This window comes from Rhinichthys klamathensis, unplaced genomic scaffold, assembly GCF_029890125.1.
Source record: "Rhinichthys klamathensis goyatoka isolate OS25496 unplaced genomic scaffold, OSU_Roscu_1.1 h1tg000485l_1, whole genome shotgun sequence".
NCBI lineage: Eukaryota > Metazoa > Chordata > Actinopteri > Cypriniformes > Leuciscidae > Rhinichthys > Rhinichthys klamathensis.
Genome location: NW_026606972.1, coordinates 2,455,274 through 2,470,060, shown reverse-complemented (window position 1 = coordinate 2,470,060; position 14,787 = coordinate 2,455,274). Strand labels below are relative to the sequence as shown.

At 40.1% G+C, this 14,787-nt stretch overlaps 1 protein-coding gene and 1 pseudogene across 1 annotated transcript in view; both read right to left on the bottom strand.

Moving 5' to 3' along the window:
• rassf8b (Ras association domain family member 8b) overlaps positions 1-14,787 on the bottom strand; it is a 234,288-nt gene that overhangs the window by 141,674 nt on the left and 77,827 nt on the right. The gene's annotated exons all lie outside the window — the stretch shown is intronic.
• On the bottom strand, positions 4,008-5,843 carry LOC130072277 (sialic acid-binding Ig-like lectin 7; annotated as a pseudogene).

Genomic DNA, 14,787 nt, shown 5'->3' with positions numbered 1-14,787 from the left:
CCAAAATAAGGTTTAAAAGGTCTTTTTCCCCACAGGTTATACGTTTGCATGCGCAAGGGTTCTCGTCTCCGCTGTCGCAAACCTCAACATGCACATGTGTCAGTGGAACCAGACGATAGGCTTACATGTTTCCCGGCTTGACTGTTAAAAGCAGACGATTCGCTTTCTAGCGGGAGGGGCGGGGCTTGTGCATACAACCACCATCTTTGGCGTTACAGGTTTTCCCCATATTAGTCCATGAGCCAAATTTGGTCCATCAGTATCATCTGGGGGGACAAAGTCTCATAGTGATTTTTGGCAAGGTATACACCCCTAGTACTAGGAAAATCACGATAGCAGTGCAGGGGTGGTAGCGAAATCACTTTTTTTCTGCTCATGAAGTTACTAACCCCCTAAAATAAATTCCGTTTTTGAAATCTGGTGTATATCTGGTTTAGGCTCATGCTAGGGATATTGTCAATATTTCTATAATACCGTGCTTGGTATCGTTGGAAAGAGGACCTTTTAGGCTTTCATTTAAGCCGAGTAATCAATCTGTCTGACAAACACAGAGGTCACATGACTTCTTTAAACCAGAAATAATACACATTTTTTCCCAATTTCTCCCTAAACTGTATGCTTTCTTTTATCCCTGTGGCATGAAAGAACACCAGGGACACAAAACTCAACAACTTCAATACTCAAGGCACTCTGATGACTCAGAAAATGTTTAATATACCCATACTATTTATTTGTGAGAGCCTTAAATTAGAATTGTGCAGCCAGCACAATTCTTCAAAATAGAATAGAGCCAATAGAATGGACAAATAGAATACCCTATTAGTCCAGGGCCAAATGGCTTATTTATTCATTTAAGATTGTAATAAAAAGTAATTGTTTCAATAGTGTTGTCAACATAACACTTGTAAGTGGTTTAACAAAATGTTTCTATCATTTTTTATATATATATTCATCACCCACTTTCAGTTAGAATGTCAGAAATTAGCTCATGCACGGAATGTTGATGGATTTTGACAGTTTGACAAGGTTTTGTCGGTTTTGTGAAAAGATTGTTGGTTCAGTTGACTGGTTAAAACAACACTACTACTATGCCATCTTCAATCAACTTCCATTGAGTTCAAGGGGTATTAAATGTAAGTACAAAATACTTTTTCTCTTGTGCTTGTGAATTGGTGGGGAATAGTAGCTAATGTAAGCTTGGTGTTTTTAGCAGGCTAGCTAGCTTGCAGGTTAAACGGTGTAACAGTCAGGGATGTGATTGTGCGAGTGAAAAAAAGCAGGACATTCTTTTAAGACCCAGCGTAAGGCACTTTTTACTTTTTAAACACCTGAATCAGCCATTTACTGCATGAACTACCAGGAACTGTGATGAGTGACACACATGGAAATAAATTTAACAGCTATAATTTATTTCTGGTAATGCATAACAGGACGTCTTAACTTATCTTTGGGGAAAATGTAAGGGTGATAACTGTTCTGTAGTTCTGTAAAGAAAACAACTGTGTTTCCAAATACCGATCAATCTCATTCAGTAAATAAAATTCAACTTAAACTTCTACAATAGGGAATAGGCAACATAAAATGTTTTTTTGTGTGTTTTGGTAAACTGCACATCATATTCTGGCTACACAGATAAAAGAACCTAAGAACCATTTATAAATTATATTAATGCTTTTTACGCATTAGAAAATGAAGACTACACAATCTTATCAGCATGATGAATAAATTATATTAACTGGAATAAACTGTACACAGAAAGGGAGGAGAGAATGTGACCAATCAAGCTTTGCGTGCTCTTTATACGCATAAATGACCTTTTACGTATAAATGACCTTTTACGTGCATCCAATAAGCAATTTAGTGCCGTAGGCTACGATCGTGAGGCTGTCCATAACTTGGGTCTAGCGCAAGTTAAAGCACGCACAAAACTCTTACATCGAATCTGCACTTTGTTGTTTATGATGGAAGTCAGAAGAATTCAGTCAGCGCACTGAACAAAACTATTCGTTTCAGCGATGACTAATCTGAACGCCTCTGATTGGTCATCACGCTCATAAACTCAACGGAAACGTGTGCGATTGGTTAAAATGCTCAACGCTGCAAAACGAAATCTGATGAAAATGCCGTAGTCAGATGGATCGAATGAACGTTAATTATTGTAGTTTAACTAATATTATCACTTAAACATATTCTATTATATAAATATTTTGAAACAAATTACAATGACTTTCCCAAAACTTCCAAACACCCCCCACCACCCCCGATTTTATTTTTATTACTGATCTGCATGATTCACGTGGGTCATGATTTTAGGCTGAAATAACCAGAATTCCGGATTAATCCGGAAGAATCACATCCCTGAACATTAACTTCTACAGTGCAGTCATGGCTCTCAAGTGTCACGTGACAGTCACTCATTTCGGTCTTTTGTCACGCCCTCTCGCCACACATTGTATTTCTCACGCGTAAAAACTATTTATAATATATTTAATATGCCGCAGTGCCCAAAATGTCTCTGGCCGTGCCAGTCTCAGTATGGAACCGGCAGGAATCAATCGCTGTAAAAATAGAGAGATGAGCAGCGTGCCGTCCAAGGTCTGTGCAGCGTCAGGTTTATAATGGACGCACACTGCTGTGGAGATGCTGCAGCACATGTGTCGCGTTTGAGCTCCGTGTATTTCTGCCGTAGTTTTGGGTTCCCTTTCGAGAACGTCCACTTCATATATCGTAGCTACACGCAGTGGGGAAACTCATTTCCTCGAATTCGGAAGCCTAAAATGTAAAACACATTTTGCAGCTGCACAGCTAGCACAGTGAGTATCTGGCTCACTCATTGGCTGTGCTGCGGCAACTGCACATCCAATGGTGTGGGCGGCTCCAGCGTGTGCGCCAATAAGCTCTCATCACGTCATACACGTCAGAGCCCGCCACATAGGCCTCCTTGGAGTCGGCTCGACGGCTGGTTTCTGCCAGGGCGCCAGCAGGCCCCTCGTCACAGGCCTGCTTCGTTCTTCCCCGAGGTCCATCAGAAACTGTCGAAGACGTGGCACGCTCCCTACTCTGCACGCACAGGATCCTCTGTCTCCGCAACGGGCTGCTGCGCGAGGACTGGGCCGCCTGTGAGTGATTTGGGACGGGGGTGGGACCCACGGCAGCACCCGCTGCTCGTTGAGAAGAGTAAGAACGATATGTGCTTTCACGTCAGAGAGTCTCCAAAAGTCCCCAATAACACCACAAAAAGTCGTTAGATTTGTCGCTAGTCGCTTTTTTGAAAATGTGTCGCTAGAGGGGTCTGAATACTCGCTAAATATAGTTGCTAAGTTGGCAACACTCCGCCATCAAATTGATGTTTAATTAAGTGCTGTGAGAAAAGGCTATAAATCTCCACCTCCAGCATCCTCACAAGCAATATAGCTTATACTAGCCGAGACTCCTTCTTTATGTGTACAGATGTGACGTAATGACGCAAAGACATGCTCGAATCTCCCGAGGAAATCCACCAGTACCACTGGAATTAAAAACATTATTACAAGCTTACCGTTTTGAATCGAGCTAAGGCAAGCAGATAGTTTTGAACACTGGCTGGTTGTGTATTTTCTCAAATATGTATTTTGGATAATTTTTAACCCAAAAAAAGCTACGGACTGCAGCTTTAAAAAAGTGTTACAATTAAATTCGGTTTACAATTAACCTATTCCTAGTATAAGGAAACATGTTATTACTTTTTACTTGATGTCACATGACATTTTTGAAACCATTAGATGTACACTTTTGGTATTAAGTTTTTTTTTTTCTCTCAGGTGATATTGTTCTTGGAATAAAGTTGTATTTAAATATTTCTCTCCCCATAACTAAATCACCATCGGCACAATATGTCAGAAAAGCATGTGAGCTTATATAAAACAAAATCCATCAGCTCATTATCAGATGTTGAGTCTATTCTGTGATTCTTATCTTTTATTCTCTCTAAGTAATTTATTATGTTTGTTCTGCTACGGTTTTTAATACCTTATACGTGTCGTTCACCTACCGTACACAGACACATGTAATGGCACAGAACATAATGACCAGCACAGCTGCAACAGCAACTCCAATCATCACAGACGAAACATTCAAACCTAAAGAAGAATAAAGGAGTGTTTGGAAAACCAGTGATGATCCACTGATTCAGTTAAACACAGGCTAGAGAGTCATATTTGAATCTTTAAACAATAAAATAACAATGATGGCTGGAGCATAGGAATGACATGAAAAGTGAGAGATTGGCATTAGCATTAATGACTGATACGGTTACGACTTTTTTTTCATTTACTAATTATCAGTTGAAAGATCCTCAAATTCCCACAATCATACAGAGGATAAGCAGTATGGAGAATGGGTGGGATGGGTAGAGATAGGCCCTTTTCCAAATAGAAACCTAAGCCCTAGATCTTCTTCAGTGCACACTTTCATGGCGTAATGCCGTTTTGACTGTCCGGGAGAAGTCTGCTGCTCGCGAGCTTACAGACACAGCAAAAGTGCACATCAAGGGCGCATATCGTCTGCAAAGGGGCGCACGCAAGCACCCGAAACATGCACACGCAGTGGCCATTGTAAGTTAAGACAACAAGTGCACATGTGTGCCATTTGGGACAGGGCCATATGTGTGTTCTATGGGATGAATCACAGAACTGAAACTCACGTGCAACAGAGAGAAGCAGTTCTCTTGCAGTGCCACGAGTGTTGTTACCGACACACTGCAGAGTGTATGAGTGTGAGAGTGACTGATGTAGAGTGATGGAGCTCCTCAAGCCTGTGCTGTTCAATCGCTCTTCACTGATGAACATGTTTGAAGAGTTACTGACAGGACGTCCAGACAGATGCCACTCCAGTTCAGGAGAGGGATTCCCATCACCCTCACAGAAACACACAGTTACATCAGTTCCGTTACAGCTGGAGGAGGGAGATATTTTAGGGGCATCTGAAAAAGAGAAAGAGAATGATATCATACATATTTATGGGCGTCTTATGGAGGAGAAAAGAACTGATGCCACAAAACATCCTACACTGAACATGTAATGTGATGTTGTCCTGTGCTGTTTTGTTCTTGTCCTGTAGCTGGTAGGTTATAGTGCAGGTGAAAGTGACTCTGTGGTGACGGTGAGTAGCAGTGAAGTTCAGATCAGAGACGAGGAGCTCCTGTTGTCCGCCGCTCTCACTGAGGGGGATTCTGGGAGTGAAGCTCCATGTGAGAGTTGGTGGAGGAGAGGAGCAGAGAGTCTCAGCAGAGCAGCGCAGACTCACAGAGCTCCCCTCCAACACCTCCTCCTGATCCTGATCCTTATACAGCTTCACTGTGGGTTTGGGGGGAGACTCTGAAAGACACAAATACAAGATTAAGTAAAGTGACAATAATGGCATGACAAATACATTAAAAAAATTAATCTAACACATTCATTTATTAATAAAAGACTTAAATCACTCACCAATGACAGTTACAGTGGAGGCGCTTTTTGCATAGGTGTATTTCAGATCACCACTCTCAATCCTGAAGTAATATTTACCATTATGATTTGAACTAACATTATAAAAAATAGTAGTGCAGTTCTTCTCGTGTAGTTTTCCAGTTATTTTCCCTTTAAAGTGATTAGAATATCTCTAGAGTTAAACACTTTATGTTTATCCACATCATGTCCATCTTTGACCCACTGTCCTATAGCATCAGTCTCAGTGAGGTTTTTGTCAAATTTATCCTCAATCTCAAATGTGCACTTTATGATCACACAGGATCCACTGAGAGCTTCAATCTTCTCCGGCAGACTGATGTTGTAATCTCTACAGCAAACACCTAATAACACACACATGATGAAGAGCATCCAGACACCAGCAGAAACAAACACATTTTATGTTAAACAAAATGCTAAAAACTAAATTCTTTTTTTTTTTTTTTTTTTTTACAAAACATTAATTTGCTTTACAGGGTCATTGTTAAAAGTATAAACATAAGCAGAACAGAAGCAACAGTGAAAGAAAACATTCCACTGCAATTTAATTTAAATAGTAAAAAAAAAAGTCTTGAGAAAAGAGCTGTTTTTCAACATTGTATAAATGTTCTTAATGGTCTGCAAGTAAACTCTCTGAAGCAACACACATAGACAGAATAACAGTCTAGCACTTGACATTCACACTCTTCACATCACACTGTATTTAACTAGATGTGAAGAGAAAGTAAACCACACCTTGTAGCAGAAAAGAATGATTTGCTCTGCCTTGTTCATCTCTTCATTAACAGATGCTCAGTCCAGTGAGGAAACACACACTTGTAAATCTGCAAAACGTGACAAAAATAAACATAGAAAACATATATTTACTAAGGAATGTAAACGATCATTTTTGTCATACATTTGATCATGTATGAACTCATTGTAAGTGTCCAGCAGCTCAATAATGAGAACAATACTTCTGAAGAAATCTATAAAAAAAGAAGAAGAAGAGTACAAGACTTGCCAGAGAAAAATGTGTTTTTCCTAAATGCAGAAGGACACCAAGTTCTGTATGGTTGCGTCTGCCGATGATTTGGGACTGAGTGAAACTGTGCAGTGTGAACATAATATACTGACTGACTGCTAGTGAACAACTTCCTCCATCATCATCAACATGCATCCTGTTCACAGACAGAGCAACAATAAATAGTACCTTCCTTTTACAAAGTGGAAGATCATATCAATAATTTAGTAAACTGATCAGATTTTGAACTTTAAGACATATGCAGTTGTTGTCATTTCCAGTATTAAACCATGAATGTGACAGTTCCATCAGTTTCCTGCTCAGAATTCATATAAGAGCGTGTTGTTTTTAAGTGGTAAAGAATCTGCATTGCCTTTTCAGCTCATCAGAAGCAGCCTTTTAAAATCATTTGAAATGTAGACATGAACCGGCCGTTTACATTATTTCTACTATTCCAACTGAATATGCAGAAACAACTAAAGTAAGCCATTACTGAATCCCCTAAAACTGTCTTTTATTTTTACATATTGTGGCATCCAGACACGACTGGGGATCTTCTTGCAATGCTTTCCAAATAAAGCTGTGGTGGAAAAGTGCATTGGTGAATTCAATGATCTAAGAAAAAGGTTCAGTTCTCTGCTGTCTGGAGTCAGTAGGACATATAGAGATGCTCACTGCTGATTGGAATTCATATTGTCTCTACTTGGAGCCATACAACTTACAACTTCCCCCAAGATCTGCGCTACATCACTGCTCTGAACCCCCACCAGTGATTTACTGACAGAATTCACTCACACCGCTGACTGAACATGAATGGTTTGCAACAAAATATCATTCTTTCAGCATTTGGATTTTTAGATGCATTTAGAATTTGTTGCTCAAATGAAAAAATGCAACACTGTGCTGACATTTCTCCATATATTGACTTTTGACTTCACTTCTTAAAAGCATTTATTTAAGGTTATCATCTTTAATAACAGAAAGCAAAAGCCTGAATCATGGGAAATAATACAAGTTGACTATCCAAAACCAGAAGAAGAGTACAAAAAGCGACATACAGTTCATTATTCTACACAACAACAAAAAAAATAGATTTACTTGAAATAAAAACTTACCTAAGGTTTTACAATAAGGTTTCATTTGTTAACATAAGTTATTAAGTTTGTTAACACGACTGCTTCTGCATTTATTAATCTTAGTCAATGGTAATTTCAACATTTACTGATACATTTTTAGTCCAAAGTTGTAGGCCTATTTGTCAACATTTGTTAATGCACATGTGATCAACAATGAAAATTAACAAAGATTAGTAAATGTTTTAAAAATATTGCTCATTGTTAGTTCATGTTAGCAAATGATTTGAAGGATTAAAAATATTACCACTTAAATTACAAAATTTGAATATCCAACGTGCGCTCACAAAACAACTGTTTGGAACGACATAAGGGCCTGATTAATGACAGAATTTTCATTTTTGCGTGAACTAACCCTTAACTAATGTTAACAAATGGGATCTTATTGTAAAGTGTTACCAAAACTTATTATCGGAAAGTCACATTTAGTATGCTATGAATGGTTCATATGAAAAATATGCATATAAAATCCTGAAAGCAGCTACAGCTGATTGTAGAAGACAAAATATAATTTTTTTGTAATCTCTCCTTTTAAACAGTAGGCCTATGCGAGATAAGAATAGTCTGTCTCAAATCACAGTAGCCTAGCCTATACCAAACGTACCCGGATGGTCTTATTCCCGATAGAGCCAGGTGTGATGCTTGCACAGTCTAACGGCTAATATTGCCAACAAACCATTGCACTTTTGATAAGTGTTTGAGCGATCTGAACTATTTTCCGTTCTTCGCCATTTCTATGGTTGTGATGCGAACTACACTATGGGAGTGTCCTGGAAATGTGTCATGTTGAACATGTTGAATCCCTAGTAAAGATGTTCTTATCCACCTACGATGCTGAAAAATACTTCATGGCGGTAAACAACTAAAGTATCACCCGCGTGAGTGTTCATGACCAGTAAAGCGAGAACATTATTCTGCGAGCCCAATGCTGTGTGGAATGCCTAAGCGGGAGACAACTCCATGACGCGCTCTCTTGTACACCTGTGTGGGAACTTAAAGGAGCATATTGTCTGCGTGATAATGGCTTATCAGTCCAGACAAGACAACAAAATATGGAAAAGAACGACTACTTTTAACATGAGTACAGTATAAATTTTGAACTGGTCTGACCCCGATCAGAGTGAAGCAGTCTAGAAGATGAAGAAATAACAAATGCAGAAAAACAAGCTAGGAAAATATGTAGAGGAATTGGAGATGAAGGATTCAAACAACTCAATGCAAGTGGGTTCAGTGATGCAGATAAGAGAAAGCCTGACAACTTGTGGAATTTCTTTGAAGGACAACTAAAGTTAAATGTGAACTTCAGAATCCACAGGCTCCATCTCATACAATATAGACAGAAGCCAAATGAGAGCATTGATGACTTTGTGCCTAACTTTAACACTGGAATGCCAATTCACTGACATAAGCTCAATTAACGTTTAGTCAAACTTATCATTGCCAGTACTCCTTCGATGCTTTAAGAAACGACCTATACAGCAAGCCTAAAGGTCACCCCATTGCCGACGTAATTTGCAGAATAGTGAAGATAAGCCTTTAGCAGCTGGTAATGAACAGATACAACATGCCATTAGCACTGTAGACAGAAATAAAGACACGAGTACACATAAAAAACCCCACTTCTAATCACCATCAGTGCAAAATGTATGCATAGCATCCATGTGAAACCACCCAGAGATGAGGCATATACTACTCTGAATGTTAAACCTCTCTTGCAAGGACATGGATACACGCTTCGCCTGAAAATAGATACAGGGGCATCTGGAAACACACTCCCACTGTGTACATTCAAACAGATGTATGGTGTATCATCACAAAGCATGGAATATCTAAGCAGGGTCCAATGTACAATTAACATCATGATCTCCTGCTTTAGAACCATCAACATGCCATGCCAGTATGGATAAAGTTCTATGTCGTTGACGTACCTGGACCAGCTGTGGTTGGACTACCTACGAGTGAGCTCCTCAGCCTTGTGGCAGTAAATGTTGATGCAATGGCTAAAAGAGAAACAATGGACATGAGGGACGACAAACAAAAGAGAGTACCCAACAACACATAAAAAGCATCAAAGAACGAAGAGAGAAATATCCAGACCAATTCGATAAAATTGGCAGTTTCAATGGCACAGCAAAACTCATCCTAAAGGAAGGTGCCAATCCATTCATCGACCCACCACGCAAATGCAGTATCCACATCAAGGACAAACTTCAAAATGAGTTGAACAAACTTGTTGATCAAGGAGTCGTGCGAAAAGTAGAAGAGTACACAGGTTGATGTTCTAGTCTTGCCTTCAGAACAAAAAAGACGGATCACTTCCAATCTGCCTAAACCCTCAGAAACTAAATGCAAGCCTGAAGAGGTGGCCAAACTGTGGACAAACTAAACCCAAAATTTGCAAACGCAAAAGTGTTTAGCAAGGAAGACGCAAAAGCCGGATACTGGTCGATACATCTTGACGAGGAGTCACAAATTCTAACTACGTTCCGCCCTATTTTTGGAAGATACTGCTGGAGGCGCTTACCATTTGGTCTCATTTTGTCCCAAGACCTTTTCCAAGCCAAAATGGACCCAATTCTTGACGGTCTTCATGGTGTAATCAGCATAGCAGACGACGTTGCAGTATGTGGAGTTGACGAGGAGGATCACAATATGAAATCTGACTGGAAAGAGCTGTGGAAACAGGTCTGGTGTTTAACAGTGACAAGTGTATCGTCAAACAGGAGAGCATATCCTTTTTTGGCAACCTGTAAACAGACAAAGGCATTAGACCAGATCCAGCCAAAATCCACAATATACAAAAAATGCCAACACCACAAAGCAAAGATGACCTTCATCGATTCATGGGCATGCTAAACTACCTGTCACCCTACTACATACCAAAGTTTGCTGATAAATCCCAAAATCTGAGAGGATTGCTGAAAAGTGACTCACAGGGCCCTATTTTAACGATCTGAAACGCAAGTGTCAAAGCGTAAAGCGCAAGTAACTTTGTGGGCGGATCCCGGCACTGTTGCTATTTTCCCGGCGGGATAAATGCCTCTTGCGCCTGGCGCAAATCTAAAAGGGGTTGGTCTGAAGTAGCTTCATTATTTATAGGTGTGGTTTGGGCGTAACGTGAAATAAACCAATCAGAGCGTCATCTCACATTCCCTTTAAGAGCAGGTGCGCTTGTTCTAAAGCGGATTCCTATTATAACGGTGGATTTGCCAGGCGCGCGCCAGGAGCGGTTCACAGCCGAGGAGAGCAGCGTTCTCGTCAGAGAAGTGACATTGGGGATGGAGAAACCCACCCAAATTAACTTCTGTTAAACAGGCGTATGATAATTTGGGTAAATGTGTAAGCTACATGCTTTTATAATAAATTGTCTATCTATCTATCTATCTATCTATCTATCTATCTATCTATCTATCGTAATAATGTATGATTTGCAAAAATGAAAACTGCTGCTTAGATGAGAGAATCAACGTGTATGCGCGTTGTGCACAAGCTACATTGATTATGGCCAAGCATGCGCCCTTAAAATAGCATAATGAACAACGCGCAACGCGCCACTGACTTTAAGTCAAGTCAAGTCAAGTCACCTTTATTTATATAGCGCTTTTTACAATACAGATTGTATCAAAGCGCTTCACAGTGATAACATGAAAACAATATAACAAAAACAATATAACAATATAACAAAGTTTGTTTCTAAAAGAAATTGCTTCAACGTCCACCTTAAGTAAGGCAGATCAATAATATTATTGAATATTAAATGTTAAATGTCCCCAACTAAGCAAGCCAAAAGCCAAGGCAACAGTGGCAAGGAACCAAAACTCCATCAGGTGACAGAATGGAGAAAAAAACCTTGGGAGAAACCAGACTCAGTCGGGGGGGCCAGTTCTCCTCTGGCCAACGAAGGAACAGTGCATGATTCGGGCAGCATTACAAGTCAGATTGGATCGGAACATTTAGAGTATTTTTTGGAAGTCCAAGTATGCACGCCGGTCTTAAGACGAGTTGTTGAGGATCAGTGGCGTCCACCATAGAGAGTCCATATCGCCCGTGTTGAGTCGTCACTTCATAGGCTTTGTGATTGGAGCATCTGAAGTCTCCGTGAGAGGCTGGATACAAACTGGAGCTGACGAACGCCATTTTCTCGGGACTCGCCTCCCGAGATAACAGCAGAAAAGCAAAGGGAAAATAATTAGCGTAGCTGCTGTTCATAATGATGATTTCCATAACACAGGCGTAAAAGACAAAACATGAATACAGTGACTCTTGCGTCCCAAAATCACCCCCCTCCGTCCCCCACTCAACTCAGCCCAGCTTACTGACCTCTACGTCCCTCCTGCTGCTGAGACCTAACCACAATCTCACAATCTCTCCGCAACCCAACCATACGCGCCAACCCGTTGACTAAGGCTGTCGAGCCCCACTGGTGCGTGAATAGGCAGTTTCAGTGGACAACGGTTCCGTATGGCATACTACCTACCGCAACACAATATCTGCCCGTCATTCACGCAATATACACAGGAACGTAATGACTGCAAATACTATGCAACCTATACAGATAACCTACAGTCTCTTCAAGTTTTATAGTATTAAATGCATTTGATCTGATTCAGCAGTATAATAAAAGGTAAGCATTATGTAAATGCTTGGCTAAAAAGATGCGTCTTTAATCTAGTTTTAAACTGGGACAGCGAGTCAGAGCCTCGAACAATATCAGGAAGGCTATTCCAGAGTTTAGGAGCTAAATGTGAGAACGCCCTCCCTCCTTTAGTGGACTTGGATATCCTAGGAATGACTAGAAGCCTCGAATTTAGTGATCTTAAAGAACGCGATGGATTGTAGGGCGATAGAAGGTCCATTAAATACACAGGAGCTAAACCATTTAGGGCTTTATAGGTCAGTAATAGTACTTTGTAATTGATACGGAACTTGATAGGTAACCAGTGTAGAGATGATAAAATTGGTGTTATATGATCATATTTTCTTGACCTAGTAAGAACTCTAGCGGCTGCATTTTGCACTAACTGTAGCTTGTTTATTGAGGATGCAGGACAACCGGCTAATAAAGCATTACAGTAATCTAGTCTCGAGGTCATGAATGCATGAACTAACTTTTCTGCATCGGAAACAGATAGCATGTTACGTAATTTAGCAATGTTTCTAAGATGGAAAAAGGCCGTTCTTGTAACATATGAAATATGATTTTCGAAAGACAAGTTGTGGTCTAGTATAACTCCCAGGTCTTTTACCGTAGAGGATAAAGTAACAGGACATCCTTCTATATTAAAGTTGTATTGTAAGTGGTTTTGTGGATAGTTTTTTGGACCAACAAGTAATACCTCCGTTTTATCTGGATTTAGTAGCAGGAAATTATGCGTCATCCAGCATTTTATATCTTTAAGACACTCTGTCAATTTTGATGAGTTAGTGTTTTCAAAAGACTTTAGACTAGTTTTTTTCTGGTCAGTGGCGCAATTGTTTTATAGAACAGCAAAATAGCATGAGGGAAAGTTTGCGCCGGAACACGCCTCCTCTTTGCGCTGAACCGCCCCGGGGAGCGCAAGTGTATTTCTTAGTTAACCGACGTGCGTCTGTGGAGGGAAAAGTCCGCTTTGCGCGGGTGCAAAATAGGAATGATACATGCGTCAGTGTACAAAGTCATTTGCGCCGAGTGCAAGATAGGGCCCACAATCTTAACGGCTCTTAACGCATTATAGTCCTTCACGTCTATTGCGATCTCAAAATTCCGGCCAGTTGATAATACCTAGAATATCTAAATCGACTGCTGGCGGTAGATCCTTTTCCTATTTAGCACCAAAACTTTGGAACAGTCTTCCTACCATTGTCCGGGAAGCAGACACACTCTGTCAGTTCAAAGCTGGACTAAAAACACATCTCTTTGACCTAGCATACACATAATACATTATAGACTTCTATAAATTCAATGTTAGGCTGCATAGATTAGGTCAGCCGGAACTGGGAACACTTCCCTTAAATCTTGATGTACTCGCTACATCATAAGAAGAACGGCATCTACGCTAATATTAGTGTCTTTGTTTATCCCGAGGTTTTCCCGCAGCCTGCCGGATCCAGGCCGTGTCCAGATCTGACGAAGGAGATTCGCCTGGACCCGATGACAATGCAGTGCTGAAGTATCCACTATCCTCTCCCTATGGAAGATCCCTTTCCCACTCTACAGATAAAGCGCTGTGAATTCCGGCTCGCGTACCCCGAAGTGATAAAATATAACAAAATTCTGTATCAAAATTTATAGGCAAGAAAAGTAGTTTGTTTAGGCTGGGTTGTATGAATTACAAACCTGCGCACATATTTTAAAAAGCACATAACTATAGAATTCTGAATGAGCATGTGAACGCCGTCAGCGTTAATCACAGGTTCGCGTTTAAAGTCTGATCATTTCGACGGAGGTGAATCAATCAAAGTTAACTTTAGCTGGAAGTAACATTATTCAAGAACCGCTATAACGCCAAAACAATCTGTTACCTTAAATTATATGTTTATCTCTGTAAAGCTGCTTTGAAACAATTCATTGTTAAAAGCGCTATATAAATGAAGATGACTTGACTTGACTTGACAATGGATATGGGACACTGATTATCAGAAATGCTTCGATGACTTAAAGACAACAGTGACTGTTGATGCTTGCTTAAAGTATTACAATCCAGCCACCCTCACACAGGAGGTATGCATCACAGAGAGGCATTGGTGTAGCACTGGTGCAAGACAACAGGCCCATTGCTTTAAGTTCAAAGACACTAACTGAATTTCAATCAAGATACAGCAACATTGAAAGAGAAATACTGGTATGCAGTGATTTACCATCCCCTGCAGAAATAGGCTACTCCTTGGCAGACCTTGCACCACACTCCTACCAAGTCATGCAGATCCAGGCAAACTGGAACACAGACAGCACCTGGAAAAAAGGACTACAAAGGTGAAAACCTGACACGTGAATCCATAACTTGTCTTGTAAAACTTTTCTTTGTTTGGTTACATAAGAACAAAATCTAACTCAAAACTACTTATTCATGTTCCAAAAACATGAAATCTAGCCTTTTTATACGATCAAAAGATTATCTAGCACCGACCCTTCCTTTTCTTTCTTATTCTTAAAAATTTGTTATGCATACGTAACACTTATAAAACTAGT